The following is a 20,305-nucleotide window of genomic DNA, read 5'->3' on the forward strand; positions in this document are numbered from 1 at the left end:
TGCCTCCTGGCCGCCTCTTGGGTGAGGTGTTCCGGGCATGTCCCACCAGGAGGAGGCCCCGTGGTAGACCCGGGACACGCTGGCCTGGGAACGCCTTGGGGTCCCTACAGATGAGCTGGAGGAGGTGGCTGGGGAGAGGGAAGCCTGGGCTTCTCTGCTTAGGCTCCTGCCCCCGCGACCCGGCCCCGGATAAGTGGAAGAGAATGGATGGATGGATGGATGGATGGATATATATATATATATATATATATATATATATATATATATATATATATATAAATTTTTTTTTTTTTCCTGGGTCTCACATGTATCGACCCCGATGTCTGCTGCTGTTGAACTGGTCAGGTGCATGATTCGCTTTCATCAGTGTGAGCCTGGAGTCACATTCATACTGATCAAACATTTCACTAGTGAAACTTATATTCGCAGGTTCACACTGCACCCACGCATGTTTACCTCTTTACCGAAACTTTTCACAATGCTGCTGCATGGGAAAATGACCACCGTGCACCATATAAAAGAGAAAAGGAAAGTTCATGAATGGAAAAAAAAGAAGAAAATATTGTATCATTCAATATAACTAACTAACTCAGAAGATCCACTCTGAATCTATGTGGTAAGGGTAAAGTGTGTTTACCTTCCACAGTGACACTGAGATTGAGAGTATCCATTCCACTGTCCATTCCACACTCTCAGCTGTTGTTCCCACTGTCCTCTGATGTTAAATTTGTCAGGTGAACAAACACAGTCTGGTTTTCTGGTGATCCTGGAGTCACACTCATGAATAAAGCCTTCATCATCAGAGGTGGCAAAAGTACTCACATTCTGTACTTAAGAAGAAGTACAAGTACTTGTGTTAAAAAATACTTTGATAAAAGTCGAAGTACTGGTTCAACTTCTTTACTTAAGTAAAAGTAAAAAGTACAGGCTCTGAAATGTACTCAAAGTAAGAAAGTAAAAGTAGTTCTTTGGAGGATACTTCAACCAACTATTTTTCTGTAAAACTAACTGAACCTCATTATATATTATTGTAAAAATATAAAAAAATACATGAGAATACAAACATTATTCCAATCTAAATTTGAATCCTAACGAATGCAGTCAGCTTGAATCTGTTATGTAGGACACAAACTGTGAAAGGGAATTTAAACACAGCTCTATTCTCTGTGTCCTCCATAGTAGAGGGTGACTGTGCCTCCACCTAAACACAAGCATGAGGATACTCAGGGGTTACAGTGGGATTCAGAAGGTGGAGGAACCCTAAGATCAGCTGTAGTGGCTCTGCAAAGGGAGAGGAATCACAGCTTTCTACTGTGAGCTGCAGTAAATGATGTTGGTGTGCAGGCTGTGATCAGCTGACTTGCTGCTGCTGCTGCTCTGAGGTTTACTGCTCTGTGTGGATGAACTGAATTCACAAAGATGTAACCCAGTATTTCACAGCTATCTGAGCTGTTTTCCATCCCCTACACTGACAGCATACAGGCTGTAGAAATGTTGGATTCAGTGAATGAATCTCAGCATCAGCAGCTTAGATTCAGACTCATCTCTGCTGCACTGATGTAACCTGTAACTCTGACCATGAACACAGCCTCTGTGCACCAACACAGAGCTTTACTGTAAATACAGTACAACAAGCTAACCTGTTTATCACATACTAAACTGCAGTATTTTCATACGATCTTTGAATTACACAAAGTTAGCATACTTCAGTTTGTTTTGCAGTCCTTACCTTTAACTCTAACCTCTCTTCTTCCTCTCCTGTCCTCTTTCTCCATCTCTGAGTGAACTTCTCTCTCTTTGCTCTCCCTGAAATACAGCAGCTCTTCTTTTAGCTAGCAGACACACTGTGTAACAAACTGCACACACTTTGTGTGTTTGCTGATATTTGTTGAGCATTTAGAAACGTTGCATTTACCTGCCACATGTTACTCCCTTTATGCTCGCTCCTCTTCAGTAGCGCTAGCTAAGCTGTTTATGTGCCGCGAGCACAACTTACGGACTCGGTCCGGCCCGCTGTGACCCCTGATTATAGCGCTATAAATGAGACATAAATTATATGGGTTTGCGTATATAATCCCTTTGTACCCGATAGGCCCTGGTGATGGAGGAAACGCCAGCACGATTGTCTCTTATATGTTATTGTTCCTCGGTTTAGGCTCAGACCATTTGATGATTGACAGCGCACTGACCGGAAATGCAAACTTCTCCCTGACGTGTTAAAAAGTAACGAGTCTGTTTGAAAATGTAAGCAGTAAAAAGTACAAATACTTGTGTAAAAATGTAGGGAGTAAAAGTAAAAAGTAGTCCGAAAAATAAATACTCAAGTAAAGTACAGATACCTAAAAAATCTACTTAAGTATATTAACGAAGTATTTGTACTTCGTTACTTCCCACCTCTGTTCATCATAATGATACAGCAGACGACACTCTCCTCCTCTGCTCCTCTCTGTGCTGATCTTACAGACGATCATTGTGATAATATTCAGTGCTGCTTTACTGCATATTTGAGTCACGTCTGGTTTCTTTGTTACTGTTTTCACGAGAGTCTCTGTAATCAGTTACATATAATATGAAATAAAATCTTGATAATGAATTGCTTTTTTTAAAATTTACTTTTATTTTTGTGAACATAAATCACATCTTTTATTTTACTTGAACATTAGAGAAACTGTTAGAGTTCATCTTTGAAAGTATAAATAAGTAAGTATAAATATTACCTTCACTGCTAAAAACCACGAGTAGAGGCAGAATCAGGACACAGCAGAGTTTCCATACAGTCATCGTGGTGAGGATGTAACTGTGGGTGGCAGTCAGTAGACTAGTGAAAGGAGGAAGTCTTACACCGCTCCTTAATTCACCCCCTGTGCCCGTCTAAACTCAAACTCTCACTACGTCTAAAATAAAAGTGCATATAGATTAAAGCTTTTGTTTCATATTAGGGCAGTCTCAGTAAAATCCTGAGTAAACACAACATCACCAGCATTGTACAGGCCAAGGTTAAAAGAGCCAGACTGATCTCTCTGTATATCTGGAAGGACTTTATGTTACAGTTATGATGAGAATCTGAAAGGTCTGAAGTCGGTCACGGATATGACACAATCAGGAAGATCCAGAGTGACTGCACACAATTCAAGATAAAGGAACGTGTGTTAAAAAAATAAAACTGGTTGTACACAAGGATTGATTGCATTTCTATTGTATTAACAGTGTTTTGCAGAGTGTGTATGGAACAATTTATCTACTTCAAAGAGCTGGAGTGTTATGACTGAATGAGTTCTGTTACAGAAAAACACGTATCCAGTGTGAAAGATGAGCCGTGTCATAATGATCACCAAAAACATTTATGTCAAACTAATATTACACATATGTCACCTGCAGTTTTACATGTTTTAAACTGTTTTCATAGATTAAAGAGCTTTATTATCCAGGCTGCCAGGCTCTGCTTCTCGCTGGTGAACTGAGGAGACAGTTTGGTAGAAATCATTTGCTGGCTGATGAAGGTTTGTGTAGGGGCCATCTGGGTCATCTTCATCCTTTATCTTAATATTCATCATGATTTTAGGTCTTCAATCCGAATCCACTCACACTTTACTGATCCTTAAAATCTCAAATATTGCAAGAATTCTTTTTGTATTTCAGCAACAGCTTCTTCACACTGTGCAAATCAAGAGGACACACATGAAATGGGCAGACAGTTTTTTGTGCTTTTTACCTCTTACAAAAAGTCCTAAAACATAAATGTCCATTTCTGTATGTGTAATAGCAAATAGTTGAAGTCTAGATCAAAGCAATGAATTTTCAATATGGATCAGGTACAGACAGTCCAGATGTTTCTGACCTTAAACAACCACTTTGATAAGAAAGGATGTCAGCATTAGTGTAAGATACATTCACAGACACAGAGAAAAATCAAGGAAGAACCTAAACATTTACATTATCTTCTTTCTTAATAATTATAATTATTTGGGGAATGATCAAAATGGTTCAATCTGGATATAAGTTATAACATGTCAGATTCTCATTTTTGAATTGTGATTTTTCTTTTCACCTTCTATACCAGCACTGTGCTATGAACACAGTGACACTGCAGAAAATGTTAGTGTCCATATTGGACTATCACAATAAAAAGAGTCTCACCCCTGAATTTTCATTTAGTAGGTAAATCCCAGAATAACCGCAGTTACGAGGACCCCTGCACCACTCACATAAATGGAAATAGGGTTTCCTGTGTGGGCATCTTTAGTGTCTAAACCACTGAAAATATTTGTCAATATTTGTCCACTGAGTAAACTGAAATGTGCTCAGTATATATAAAGAAACATGATAGTAGTTTAATGTTGTTTTACTCAAAATCAGTCACAAATAATTCACTCCATTGCTACAGTAGACTTTTAAATACACAATTTACATCTACGGAAACAGTGAACGCAATAATGAAAAAAGCATTTATAACCTGATACGAACATAAACATCTTACTCCTAGTATTACAGCCCAGCTGTAACTGAAATACCTGCACACTTGGCAGGAGTGACGTTCACCATGCTCATTTGCATAGCCTGAAGATATCTGTGCACAGAAAATCCCAGCTTACACAGCAAAAGAATATAAAATGCAAAATATAAAATACCTCTGCCTCTGAAGTGAGTATATACTACTGAAAACAGGCTCTGTCTCATAGAATAAAAAACGATCTTACAAAACAAATGTTACTTGCACTTTATTTTATTTGTTTTATCCTTGAGTGTGGGTAGCATGAAGGCATTCCAGTTTGTTGGACTCCTGTTGCTTTTGCTCTTGTTGGTCTGTCAGCCAGTGAAGAGCAAAGTTATAAAACACCAAGAACTGAGGTGAAAACGGGTGCGAAAAATAATGAGAAGTGCCCACTGCCTATATTTCTCAGGTTGTAGTTTTGACCTCCAACTGTTTTCATGCTTCCCCAGTTCCTGGTGAACGCCACTGTTGCTCCATTTTCAAGATTTAAAGTCTACATTATTTTAGTTATAGAGATTTATTTTACACTATAACACCATGTTATCAATATTATCATGCTAATAATTAACTGGGGGGATATTTTGGTAGAGATAATTTTCTGTCTGCTGAAGACTTGTGCAGGGGTCATCTGGATCATCTTCATCCTATAAAAAGATAAAATAAAAATCTGATTGTCACAGGACTAAAAACTGAGACTGTCACTAATGCATCACAGTATATAGAATCCTGTTTTTCTAGTGATTCAAGATATTCTGCCCATTAATAAAATTCATAGATCCTGACACATCATTCGTTAAACTCTCTCTGTCCTCTGCACTGAATATTTGGAGAAAATACACTTAGAAAAACAGTAGGGCTGCTGGTGTGAGATACAGCAGCCCAGAGTCTTCTTAGCACACTTTACTCATGATTTAGTAATTGATTAATGATAACTTGAATGGAAATAAACTGAAATTTTCTTTATTTGTGTTTTTCTTTATTAAAAAATAATAGAGCAAGGCAAATTAGGACAAGATATGGACATGCAACAAGACAGGTACAGCACAAATGCTACAGCAAGGGGGAGCCGAGACATCCCCACACTCAGACTGAGTACCAAACCCCAAGAACAACAAGAGCACATTAGTGTGGCAGCATGGAGAATCAGTGACTAGAGAGAGTGTATTTTTTATTGACCGCTTTCTCTGGGCATGTCAGTTGCCTTGTATGGAGTGCCTTGGAGTAGCTTGCATGAGCTCAGGCTTGACTGCAGTGTGGATGAATTATAGAAACAAGCAAATAAACAATTAAGTGAACTGTTTGGAACTGGATGGTTTGTTGGTTCATTCAAAAGTGAGCCAACAGTGCAGTACCACTTTAATTTTGTAGTTTAATAAAGGTGTTGAGCCACTACTGGATGGATGGATGGATGGATGGATGGATGATGGACCTGGAAGTCTCAAGGTCAAAGATCCTATGGGATACAAACAAACTTGTGATGACTAACCAACTGGACATCATAGTGGTGGACAAACAAAGGAAGAAGGACGCAGTGACTGACACTGCAATACCAAGTGACTCCAACATCAGGAAGAATGAACATGAGAAGCTCAATAAATACCAAGGGCTCATGAGGAGCTGGAAAGGATGTGGAAGATGAAGGTAATCCCTGTGGTAATCGGAACACTCGGGGCAGTGACCCCCAAACTGGGAGATTGGCTCCAGCAGATTCAGAAGAGTGCAGTCCTGGGAACAGTTAAGATACTGCCCAGGACTGCAAAAAGACTGCCCATAAGGGCGAGTAGGCATTTATTTATTTTTTTTTACACTACATTTAGTTCAAAAACATTATCCTCTAATGTTCTGAAAAATGGATGCATTGGATGTCTAACAAACATACAAGTATGGAATTTACTCACCAAATAACTGGGAGCTTTATGTAGATATTCAAGGTGTTTGTCACCTTTAACTGCCACTTTGGATAAGAAGGGATATTAGTGTTATTGAAACATGTATTCAAGTTAATGAAAAGCCAATCTTCTAGAAAATCATCAAAGGATAATACAGAGCAAATAAACAGCAAATATTAATTTATTTCATTTATTTACACATTATCTGACAACGTGTTGCTATGAATAGAACACTGCAGAAATAAGAAAAAAGTTTATAATAAAAAGTTATCCAAAGTGAATGGTGATAATAACAAAAACAGTCTCTTACCCCTGACATTTCATGTGATAGAATAATCCCAGATTAAATCCAATTTTAATAACGATCATTGCAGCACTGATCAAATAAATCAGAGTGGGGCTGTTTGCTGAACTACTGGACAGTTCATTATCATCATCTGAAACATTAAAAAGAAATCTTGGAATGTCAGATATGTAAAGAAACATTGTGATAATATGATACTGCATGCAAATCAAACATTGGCTCATCTTACTTCTACATTTACTGAAGCTTTAAATGCAAAAATTAATATGGAAAGTATAAGTGGAAGATTTAAATACCCAAAACGACTTAAAAAAAATTACCAATGTTCACTGGATTTACTTTTTATCATATAATTGTCACCAAATGTTTTCCAAATGCCATCCTATGAAAAATTATCACATTAAACCACACAGAGAGAAGCAAAAGTTAAAAAATGGGAAAAAACAAAAAAAACAAAACAACATTATCTGCTGTTTACCTTCCACAGTGACATCAAGATGGAGAATGTTCATTCCACCATGAAACACGCACTCACAGGTGTAGTTCCCACTGTCCTCTGATGTTAAATTTGTCAGGTGGAGAAACACAGTCTGGTTTTCTTTCATCAGAGTGAACCTGGAGTCACACTCATGAATAAAGCCTTCATCATAATGATACAGCAGACAACACTCTCCTCCTCTGCTCCTCTCTGTGCTGATCTTACAGACTATCATTACAATAATATTCAGTGCTGCTTTACTGCATATTTGAGTCACGTCTGGTTTCTTCGTTACTGTCTTCATGAGAGTCTCTGTAATCAGTTACACATAATACGAAATAAAATCTGGATGAGTTATTGCAGTTTTGAAATTTCATTTTGTGAAAATAAAACATGTTTAAAACCACAGATATGATGATATAATTTTTTAAAGGAATAAATATTACCTTCACTGCTAAAACACACAAGCAGAAGCAGAATAAAGCAGAGTCTCCGTAGAGCCATGTTGGCAAGGAAGTAACTGTTGTTAGCAGTTTAATGTAACTATAGTGAAAGTAAGAAGACTTTCAGTAATTCACACTTTGTGTCTGCCTAAACCTCAAACTCTCAGCAAGTTTACAAAGGAAGTCCTTTTGTACGTTCTTTGAAACACTGACTAAACACGTGAATGCAAAAAGTAAAATGCAGCACTTTTAGCAGTTTAACAGATTTATGTTTGTCACAGTTAAAGACACAAACTCATGTTTGACAATTAGGAGCTGACACTGCTCACTTTCATATCTTCAGAAACAAACAGCACTTCATGCAGATGAAGTTCAACTAACGATTTCAGATACAAGAAGAAATTCAGAAATTTAGGCCCATTTATTTGTTATTGCTTAACAAGCATTACTTTTGGCTGAAAACAAACAAGCCAACTATATGTGACTGTAAGAAGGCCGAGGACCTCTCCAGAGCTTGCAGCCCCAGAGGTTAAGCTAGCAAAAACTGTGCCTGAGTTTGCTGTGCTGTGCTGGCCAAACCTGAATGTCCTGATTATCCTGAACCAGACAAACTGGAGTGTCCAGAGCTGGCCGAGCCTGAGAGACTTGAGCAGCCTGAGAGTCCTGAATGGCCTGACCTATGACTAAACATCATGTGTTGTCCAAGCCTAAGCAGTACCAGCTCTGGCTTTTTCTGCCAGAGCTGATACTGCCAGAACCTCAGTCTGTGAGTCCAGAGCTCACATGTCCTATGTCACCTGACCCAAAGGCTCCTGTGACACCTGATCTTGAAGGTCTTGTGTCCGATCAGCATTCGGTGTTTCCATATTCCTGAGTCAGCCCTTTGTCTAGAACTGAGCACTCTCAGCTATGACCTAGGCCCACCACTAGGCTAGACACTTATCACCAACCTTCTGCCTGGAGTTCAAAGGAGCTCCGTCTCTGCCACTGGTCACCTCCAGAGAAGCTTTGTCTCATCTATCCTGCTTTGCTGTGAGACGTTTCCTGCCAAGTCTCCAGATAGGTTCTATGTCCTTTGGTGCCAACCCCCTACCAACCCTCAAAATGGTCTCCACCTTCTTTGTCACCAGCAAACCACCAGCAACCACCTCATTGGCCTCCTGAGAGTTTCTGCATCTACTGATGCCAACTTCCAGCTCTGCCTCCAAAATTGCTCCACTCCCAACACAAGTCCTCTGCCCTGCCTCTTTGATGGTCACCGTCCTTGTCAGTGGCCTCCTGAAAGCCTCCTCCTACATGACCGCTACCTCAGTAACTGGAGTGACTATGTTACAGCCACTGACTGGCCCTTGGCCATCTGAGTGGTCCCATCAGCTTCCAGTCTGGTGTCACCTCCTCTGTTGGCCACCTTTTCAATCATCAGGAAGTTTCCTCTGCCTTGATCTGATTCCACGTCCCTGAACTGCCCCCATGTGCTGCTCCACTTTCTGGCTGTTCTCCCTGGACCCTTTTTCTGTGTCCCTATCTAGACTCATCCCCTCCCTTCTTGCTTTTTTCTCAGTCTTGTTTGGTAAAATATAAACAACTCAAAATGTTTGTTTAGAAGAATGAATATTTTACTCAAAATATGAGCTCTTCTGAAAATGGAAACTAATATTAGCTCTTAAAACAAATGGTATGTGCCTAGTACAGCAGGGAAAATAAGTATTTGATACACTGATTTTTGGAGTGTGGTTGATTGAGTGTATGAACAGGAGTCTTTTATAAAGGTAATGAGTTCAAACAGGTGCAATTAATACAGGTAATTAGTGCAGAATAGGAGGGTTTCTCAAAGAAAAGCTAACAGGTCTGTGAGAGCCAGAATTCTCGCTAGTTGGTAGGTGATCAAATACTTTTCTCATGCAATAAAATGCAAATTAATTGTTTAAAAATCATACAATGTGATTTTCTGGATCTTTTTTAGATTCTGTGTCTAACAGTTGAAGCGTTCCTATGCTAAAAATTACAGAACTCTCCATTCTTTGTAGGTGGGAAAACTTACAAAATCTGCAGTGTATCAAATACTTATTTTCCCCACCTTATATGCAGTCATTTCATCAAATATCAGGTCTGCACTCATATGTCCACACTACAGTATGTGTAAAAAAAAAAAAAAAGGCCTTCTTTTGCACCTGAGGTATTACCCATAACTCACTTCCCCGATTTGCAGGACACCTCACTCCTCCGGGACTGTTGACTGAGAGCATGCAACACACTGCACCATAGCCATTTGGAGTCTGCTACAAGCAGCACAGAGTAATAGCACAAACTATTAACCCACTGAGATACCGTATTAGCTGTCATCTGGTCGTTTGGGTCAATTTCAAGATTTGTGGTTAGCTGAAACTAATTGCAAATTGTGCATGCTCTATTAGTCCTGGTCTTTCTGTCATGTTCATGTTCATTAAGTTAGTTCTAGTTGCATAATACAGTACTATCACCTGGTCTGTGTATTGGTAGTTAGATCAGTTAGACCAGCAGAGGGCGCTGTTTCATTCCTGTGGGAATTGTTTACACTGTCCATTGTGAATGCTGGTATTAAGCCTGCTGTGTTTGTTCCTTGTTGTGTTGTTTTAGTTCAATGTGTTTGGGGTTTCTTGTTTCAGAACCACACATGCAAAGCTAAATACAGCTGTAACTGCATGGATGGTGGCAAATAAAATGTCAAAAATGAAAAATGTGATATTTTTTCTGAAAAACTGTAAGCTTAATTTTAATTTGAGGCCAGGAACTTCTTTCAAATAAGTTGGGACAGAGCTGACAAAAGACTAGAAAAATAATGCTGAAAAACAGCCGGTGAAACATTTCATAACTAATGAGGCTAAATAGTAATACAACTGAGTATAAAACAATCCCAGAGAGACTAGTCTTTCCCCAGAAGGACTTTATCATTCTGTGATAGACTGCACAGGCAAATACTTCAGCAATTAAAGATTAACATTTCTCAGTGTAATGAAGATTTAGGCTCAAAATAAGTGTACAAACAACGATCATTTTAAAAATAAGGGTTAACTTTAACATTATGATGAAATCCGTTTATAGTTAATGACTGCCTGAAGTCTAGAACCCATGGACATCACCAAATACTGTTTCATTCCTTGAGCTGTTCTGCCAGGCCTTTACTACAGCACTTTCAGGTGCTGCTTGTTTGCATTCACTTTTGTCTTCAGTAACTGAAAAGTCTGCTCTGTTTGGCTGAGATCAGGCAACTGTCTGTTGGTCTGTTGTTGTGGGCCATTCAATCCCTGTACAACCGCAGCAAGAGCTTGGTCCATATTGCTAATACTACCCAGTCACATGTAAAGTGCTAATGCCAATAAGTGACCCACTTGCTACTGGGACACAAACGTCAGTACAAGAGCAGTAAATTTAGGTGAGAGTAATGAGCAATATCAGAAACTAACGACCTCCTATTACCAGGTACCTGCAGTACCTTCAGAGCCCACCAGGGGGCTGCATCCCACAAATTAGGAACCTGTGAACTAGAAAAGTAAAAAAACAATAAACAAAAACAGACACTGACTGAATTTTAGGTATTTCTATTTCAACAATGTAATTAAAAGTTTTATTGGAAGAGAAGTGTGCAGTTAATATGTGTCTGTTCTTTCCATACAAAAGAAGATGTTTTACGATTTACTAACTGCCATTAAGTCTGATGCTGCCAAATTAAAAAGTTCATGTATTTCAGGTTGTAAATGTTTTCCGTCTGTTCTCTGATTATTAATGTAGATGACTATGACATGGACTGGCCTCAGCATCATGATGGAGACGGACTGAGGAGAGGGGTTGGTAGACATCGCTGGTTTGCAGTTGAAGGCCTGTGTAGGGGTCTTCTTTGTCCTAAACAACATTTCAGATTGTAGTTTATATTTAATTACAGCGTAGCTTGAAAAAAAAAGAAGACATGTCACTCCAGCCTTTGCAGAATTTGAGAAGTGCAAAATGGAACTAACTAAAACTTACCGACAGCTGAGTTTCAGATCTAATAAACTTAGATGGTTCTGATCCTTTTTCTCTGTTAGGTTAAAAACAGTTCATTTGGTGAACATGAAATACCTTAAAACATGTTAGTCTGGCTAACTCTTTGTATTATTTTCAAGACGAATTTTAAAATCTGCCTGTGATTTAAACACCACAGCGCCTGCTGCTTGAAGTTATGTGCTTATGAAGTGAACATGAAGGATCATTTAACAAGTTAATATCATTGAGTAAAAGGTTTCACCTGTGGGGAGTTCTCCTCAGGAAGTGAGCACATGCTATCCCAGCCACACTGATGAGTGTAGCAGCAGCAGAGATGATGATGACTGTAGCCACCATCTTGATGCCAGTGCCGCCCTCTGATGAACATTCCCACAAAAGAACATATTTCATTCAACATTATTATAGATTCCATCTTTTCAAAAACCTTAACCTTAAGATGCCAAATAAGCTGACACCATTAAGGTGGCAAACATGTTTCTCTTTCATATGCATTCACATGTATCGACCCCGCTGTCTGCTGCTGTTACACTGATCAGTGTGAACCTGGAGTCACATTCACTAATAAAACATATTCACAGGCGCACACTGTACCCACACAGCAATGAATATTAAAAAAATGACCACCTTACACCATATAAAAGAGAAAAGGAAAGTTCATGAATGGAAAAAAAGGAAAAAAATATATTTAATTATTCAATATAATGTTAACTGAGTTAGAAAGATTCACTTTGAATCTATGTGGTAAGGGTGAAACATAAAGTGTGTTTACCTTCCACAGTGACACTGAGATGGAGAGTATCCATTCCACCATGAAACACACACTCACAGCTGTAGTTCCCACTGTCCTCTGATGTTAAATTTGTCAGGTGGAGAAACACAGTCGGGTTTTCTTTCATCAGTGTGAACCTGGAGTCACACTCATGAATAAAGCCTTCATCATAATGATACAGCAGACGACACTCTCCTCCTCTGCTCCTCTCTGTGCTGATCTTACAGACGATCATTGTGATAATATTCAGTGCTGCTTTACTGCATATTTGAGTCACGTCTGGTTTCTTCGTCACTGTCTTCACGAGAGTCTCTGTAATCAGTTACATATAATATGAAATAAAATCTGGATAATGAGTTGCTTTTTTTATTTACTTTTATTTTTGTGAACATAAATCACATCTTTTATTTTACTTGAACATTAGAGAAACTGTTAAGAGTTCATCTTTGAAAGTATAAATATTACCTTCACTGCTAAAAACCACGAGAAGAGGCAGAATCAGGACACAGCAGAGTTTCCATACAGTCATCGTGATGAGGATGTAACTGTGGGGGCAGTCAGTAGACTAGTGAAAGGAGGAAGTCTTACACCGCTCCTTAATTCACCCCCTGTGCCCGTCTAAACTCAAACTCTCACTACGTCTAAAATAAAAGTGCATATAGATTAAAGCTTTTGTTTCATATTAGGGCAGTCTCAGTAAAATCCTGAGTAAACACAACATCACCAGCATTGTACAGGCCAAGGTTAAAAGAGCCAGACTGATCTCTCTGTATATCTGGAAGGACTTTATGTTACAGTTATGATGAGAATCTGAAAGGTCTGAAGTCGGTCACGGATATGACACAATCAGGAAGATCCAGAGTGACTGCACACAATTCAAGATAAAGGAACGTGTGTTAAAAAAATAAAACTGGTCGTACACAAGGATTTATTGCATTTCTATTGTATTAACAGTGTTTTGAAGAGTGTGTATGGAACAATTTATCTACTTCAAAGAGCTGGAGTGTTATGACTGAATGAGTTCTGTTACAGAAAAACACGTATCCAGTGTGAAAGATGAGCCGTGTCATAATGATCACCAAAAACATTTATGTCAAACTAATATTACACATATGTCACCTGCAGTTTTACATGTTTTAAACTGTTTTCATAGATTAAAGAGCTTTATTATCCAGGCTGCCAGGCTCTGCTTCTCGCTGATTCTGTCCTGGCGTCTTGTTGCAGGTGAACTGAGGAGATAGTTTGGTAGAAATCATTTGCTGGCTGATGAAGGTTTGTGTAGGGGCCATCTGGGTCATCTTCAGCCTTTAAAAAAGTAAATTATAAATCTTAATTCATTATGATTTTAGGTCTTAATTAGACTGAATCCAATCCACTCACACTTTACTGATCCTTAAAATCTCAAATATTGCAAGAATTCTTTGGTATTACTGCAACAGCTTCTCCACACAGTGCAAATCAAGAGGACACACATGAAATGGGCAGTCTTTTTACCTCTTACAAAAAGCCCTAAAACATAAATGTCCATTTCTGTATTTCTAATTTCAAAGCAATGAAATGCTCACCAAACAGTTGGGACGTTCAGGTACAGACAGTCCAGATGTTTCTGACCTCAGACAACAACTTTGATAAGAAAGGATGTCAGCATTAGTGTAAGATGCATTCACAGACACAGAGAAAAATCAAGGAAGAACCTAAACATTTACATTATCTTAATAATTATAATTATTTGGGGGAGGATCAAAATGATTCAGTCTGGATATAGCTGTTAGCTAGGGCTGCAACTATCAGTTATTTTAGTAATCATGTATTCTGTTGATTATTCCACTGATTAATTGAGTAATTGCTAATTTTGTCTTAGTTCATCTGCATATTTTAACTTCCATAGATTTACTGCAGATTTTTCACTGTGTGAAACAAACAGTTCTCTTTTCTTCATGGTGCTGATCAGGTGGTTGATGATGGACTTCCAGCTGTTTCCCAGTAAAGCTTTAATGGTGGTTACAGGAAAAAACACACTGGAGCGCTGAAGAGTTTAAACAAAACATCGACGCAACAAATTTGTGTCGAGGATTTTTTCATCGAATTATTTGAGTTACTCGAGGAATTGTTGCAGCCCTGCTTATACTGTAGCACACAGTAGAAAGCACCTAAGTCAGATTAAAATGATCCAGGGAATTTTATCCGACTTGTAAAACTTCTGTCTTGTGTGTAAATCCAGCTCACACATTAGAGGGTCATACCTTGCGACAGCTGTCCTTTCCAGCACCTTCTCCACAAACGCCACCCATCTGACTTGTATGATCAAACTTAGGTAATAATTTTTTATTGGAATTAACATTAGGAAGAATCGAGACCTGCAGAAGTCATCTGACAAGAGCAAAAATCCGAAATTGTTCAACTTGAACTTAGGCGACTTCTACTGTAAAATTCACATTTATTGAATTATGATTTTTCTTTTTACCTTCTATGCCAGCACTGTGCTATGAACACAGTGACACTGCAGAAAAAGTTAGTAATCATACTGGACTACAACAATAAAAAGAGTCTCACCCATGTTTTTTCATCCAGCAGGTAAATCCCAGAATAACTCCAGTTATGAAGACCCCTGCACCAGTCACATAAATGGAAATAGATTTTCCTCCGTGGGCATCTTTAGTGTCTAAACCATGGAAAAGACATATTTGTCAGAAGAATACCCTGAAATTGGTCCAATTATATAAAGAAACATGATTTTGTTTAATGTTGTTTTACTAGAAATGTCTGCAAATCAATCACAAATAATTCACTTTATTATCACAGTAGACTTTTAAATACACAATTTACATCTATGGAAACACTGAACGCAATAATGAAAATAGCATTTATAACCAGACAGCTTTAAATACACTACTTGCCTAAAAATATTATCACTGTACTGTTCATAGTTCTGAAAGCTTTCCAAACTTTTGAAATTTTAACGCAATTTCTTATAGATAATCACTGACTACTTTATTAGGTACAGCAGTTCAAAGCTCATTAACACAAATATCTAATCAGACATGGCAGCATTTAGCCATGTAGGCACGGTCAAGAAAATTAGCTGAAATTCAGGTTGTGCATCAGAATGGGGAAAAAAGGTGATTTAAGTGATGGCACTAACAATGATCATGCATGGTGTGGCAGAGGGCTGAATGAGGCAGAAGGGATTTTACCCAGAACTCTGGAGGGGAGTCATACTTAGTGCTGTCAGCAGATGAGGTGGAGGAGGGCCGATATTAGAGCAAGAAAATTAAAGATTAAAAAAAGAAAATTAAATATATATTGTACTTTACTACAGTACTTGAGTGCTCAAAGCACTTTATACAGCATTCTAGGACTTCAATATTTTGCCCACAAATACTTTGGTATCCCGAATAGACAACCTGGGACTGAACCATCAACCTTCCAACTGAATAGGTGACCTGCTCTACCTCCTGAGCTACAGCAACATTACCCGTGGACATGACCACATGACACACAAAGCCACAGGTAAGACCGCTCATTTTGGAAATGCTCATATGGGTCATATTTCAGGGTCTGCACAAACAACTGATTGCAGTATGGATTGGAGGACATGTTGTCCACTTTCCATCAACGGCATGTGTGTGGAGAGAGTGGCCTCCTTCAAGTTCCTGGGAATCCACATCCACATCTCCTAGGACTGGTTAAAAAAAAAAAAAAGGCCAGCAGAGACTCCACTTCCTGCTGTGGAGGAGAAGCTGCAGGTGTCCTTCTACGGGGCCTCCGTAGAGCCAGAGCTGAATTTCTGTGTGACTGTGTGGTTTGCTGACTGCTCTGCTGCAGACAGAAGAGGGTTAGCAGCACTGCTCCCTCCTGGAGAACATTACCAACTCCTGCTGCATTAGCAGAGCAAAAATCGTGGCAGACACCTATCACCCTGACCAGCACCTGTTCAACGTGCTGCCATCAAGGAAGAAGTTCTGGTCCCACAAAAGCAAGACAAACAGGTTGAGGAACAGTTTTTACCCTAGATTACACATTTCTTCTTATCCATAATGGACATAATTCATCACCAGAATTGTGATTGTCCCTGCTCAGGGACAAAAGCAGGCATTTCTTGCTCTGAGCTTTCACCTTCCTATTCTAATGTCTGGCCTAACTCCACCTCGTCTCAGACTCATGTCCCCCACAGAGCACAAAAATGAACTGCTGGGTCTTAGGAGGTTAAACGCTACAGCCCGCCTGATCACTGTTCCTGACCATATCCACCCCTTTATCACCACAGTTGCATGCATAAAACCATATAAATGGTTTAATACAATATCAAATGTAGCCAAAGTGTGAGGAGTAAGATGTATTTACCTTCCACAGTGACACTGATATGGAGAATATATGTTCCTTCAGTATTTGTGCACTCGCAGGTGTAGTTCCCGCTGTCATCTGGTGTTAAACTGATCAGGTGGAGAAACACAGTCGTATTGTCTTTCATCAGTGTGAACCTGGAGTCACACTTTTGAACAGAGTTCTCTCCGTGTCGATACAGCAGATGACACTCTCCTCCTGTTTTCCTCGGCGTTCTGATCTTACACACAATCAGAACAATAGCGTTGTGTATTTCATCGTCACATATCCTAGTGACATCAGGTTCTTCCCTGACTGTCTTCACAATAGTCTCTGCAAAGATGGAGAACCAAATATAAACGCTAAATTCTGTGTGTCAGAGAGTGCTGTAGAGTTTGCATTTTGTGAATATCAGATCATGTTTTTAAGCCCATTATAAAATGTTCAGTTGTACATTTTAATTTAAAAATATCATCATCATGAAAAAGAATTTCCTCGTATTACCTTCAGCATCATGACACACAGTTAGTGGTAAAAGCCAAATAAAGCACAGCTTCAGTACGCCCATGCTCGTCGAAGTGTTTGCAAGCCACTTGCCACCACAGCGCAGAGGACGATGTGCTGAAAGGAAGAAGCAGAAGCTTTCCTGGTTACGTTAACCTCAGACTTATAGCCTTCAGAGAGGTATGAGTGACACAAAGGAAGTGTATGCATAATAAAACGCTCTGAAAGTGAAACACTGGCTCACATCCAAAAACATGCTCATTTCTCTTTATGCCAGTGGGATTATTCCACTGTTACCCGTCATGTTTGTTGGTTCATATTTCAACAACATAATCAACATTTATCAGAATGTTAGAATTATTTTAAATAAAATAGGGTTTCAGGCCATCAAATGTCAAACCACTTGGGTCAACCAATAATATACTTACAAAGTGTTGCCTGCATTAAACTTCATAATTTGTATGGGTAGCAAAATTTATATAAAATGAATGCTGCTGCTAAAGCTAACATGCTTGCTTTTGTGGCATTTGCATACAAGTCGAGGCAGAAATGATGAAATCACTGTACGATGAAGTGAGATCTATGTCAAGCTTTTCAGAAATGAAACTATCTCCTTTGGCCTGGCTAAATCACCATGGTAACGCATGCTGAGCGAGTTATGGTCGCTTTCACTTATTCTTTTTTTTTTTTTTTTTTGCAGCATGTTTTAAGTACAATATAGATTCTCTGCTGGGGGAATACATTTTCTGTGTGTAAGCCATTAAGCTGTAACTTACTAACATCACAAATGAAGCACAGCTGTACAGTTACAGCAGCTGTGTGTTGTGATGGTCACTGGGCTTTGCACCCATTCATCTGGCAATGCAGAAATGTAAAGATGGTTTTATCCTTTTAATCTGCTGCTAAGTCTGTTTTACACTGCTGGAACTGCAGCTACTAGAACGTGATGGCTGCACCTGAAGACACACAACTATCACGTTATTTTAATTTTCATACTCACTGCACACATAAACATAAAAAATGACACATAATTGTTGAAATCCAGTTGAATGCACGTTTAGTTAACTTTTGTCTTTTCACCTTTGTTTAATTTTTTTAATCTTGTTTGCTGTTAATTTCTTTTTCATGTGTTTCCAGTGCTGGGGGGCTCTTTTGGGACTGTGGGGGTCTGCGGGTATCATGGGAGCAATAGATGTGCTTTCTGAATGCAGCACTACTATTACTACTACAGGAAGTGATGTTTGGGGCATACCAAGCATCACTTCCTCATGGGGGGGGGGGGGGGGGGGGGGGGGGGTGTCTAAGTCATTTATCTTAAATATTTTTGTTTTCTTTGATTCCTCAGTTAGATATTTGATTAGTTTTGTCTTTGATTACTAATAATATGAAGTAACTATTAGACTAACTGTTGGCTTGTTTCTTTGTTGTTAAAATTTTTTTAGGGTTGTTTCCCCTTGTGTGTTGAACTGGTCTATTCAGCTTGAATTTTACAGTTTTCTATCTGCACTCCCCAAACAGACACACAAGTTTCTGTCCCATCTGAAGGGGGCGGGTTTATGACCTATACTGCAGGCAGACACCAGGGGGCGATAGACATGTTTGGGCTTTTGTATGACTTTGTTTTTTGTTTTTACTACCGTGTCCTCCTATGTAAGTAACTCGGTCACTCACATATTCAATCAGTAAAGTTAATTTCATTTTGATTCTCCAACAAGCTAAAGTGTCCTTTATTTGGCAACAGGACAGTGACATATATCATCATTTACTTTTCACTTTATCTGCTACCCGCTGTAAATAAAACAACACTACAGGAAAATATTAAAGAAAATAAAAATATGCAAACTACACTGTGATAATAAAATACTTGACTTTGCATCCAGCAGATCCTTGATTAACTCCAGTTTTAACACTGCTGCACCAATCAAATCAAATAAAATCTGCATACTTGTTGATGCTGGGCCTTTCCTCTCCTAAATGCTGAGAAAACATTTGTAAGGAAAAATGTCACAGGAACATGTCCATCACAGCTAAACACACCACTGTGCACACAACATTATCCCTTATTACTACTGCTGCTTTCAGTTTATTGGTGCATATTCAAGTGCCATCTGGTTCTATTCTGAATGTCTCTGCATTCAGTCACTTACAATCAAGTGATTTTTTTTGTTCAGAAAAATACAGATATCAAATTACAATCAAATTAAATTACAGACATATTGATTTTATATGTATTTATATACATTAGCAGGATGTAAACAGCCAAACTGGACAGGAGGTAATTGTGGCTGGCAGTGTTGTCAGTAAATCACTCCCCATGACTACCTACGCAAACCTCAAAGTCTCCGACTGTCTAAACAGGAAGTTTATCTGAAAGCTTTCATTTCATATTTAAACTGATGATCTTTTGATAAAACCTTTGTTCACCTACAGGAACACTTCTGCTTTCAATAAAAGGCAGTCTAAAATTAAAACAGGGAACACAATAAAAAAAAACAGGTATATTCATATTACAACTTTAATGGTCATGTTGGAAGGATTTTTAAAAAATAACAAGGTTTAAAGAAAAAACATATACGTGCCTATAACAGACTGCCAGGTCAAACATCATGCAGATACAGCAGGGCGCCTTGGAGTCCAGCCTGTGGCACCATTGTTTTGTATTGTTTGCAGGCGGCTTACAACTGGTATGACTAGTGAGTTAGTTACATGTAACTGTTAAAGTGCTAAACCTGATATGTAAATAGTAAACAGCATCCTTTTAGCAGCTTATTGGCATTTATGTCCCTTTAAAATAAAACTGATGTGACTGTCACGCAGCGTTGCTATAACTTGATGCAGTAATGGGGGAATTGTGGTTCTGCTGTGGCACTGCAGTGGCAGCAGGTTGGCAGCCTGTGGACAGCTTGGGACTGCTCATCTACCTGCAGAGATCCTGTGTTGTCAGATGGGGGCAGTGCCAAAACTATATGGTGGGTTATTCTTCCTGGTCCATCAGCCAGTCATGAAGAACGAAGTTATAACACACAAAGAGCTGAAGTGAAACCCAGTGTTAAAATCAATGAAAAGTGTCCACTGCAGCCACT

The sequence above is a fragment of the Archocentrus centrarchus genome, chromosome 2, assembly GCF_007364275.1.
Source record: "Archocentrus centrarchus isolate MPI-CPG fArcCen1 chromosome 2, fArcCen1, whole genome shotgun sequence".
In the NCBI taxonomy this organism is placed as follows: Eukaryota; Metazoa; Chordata; class Actinopteri; order Cichliformes; family Cichlidae; genus Archocentrus; species Archocentrus centrarchus.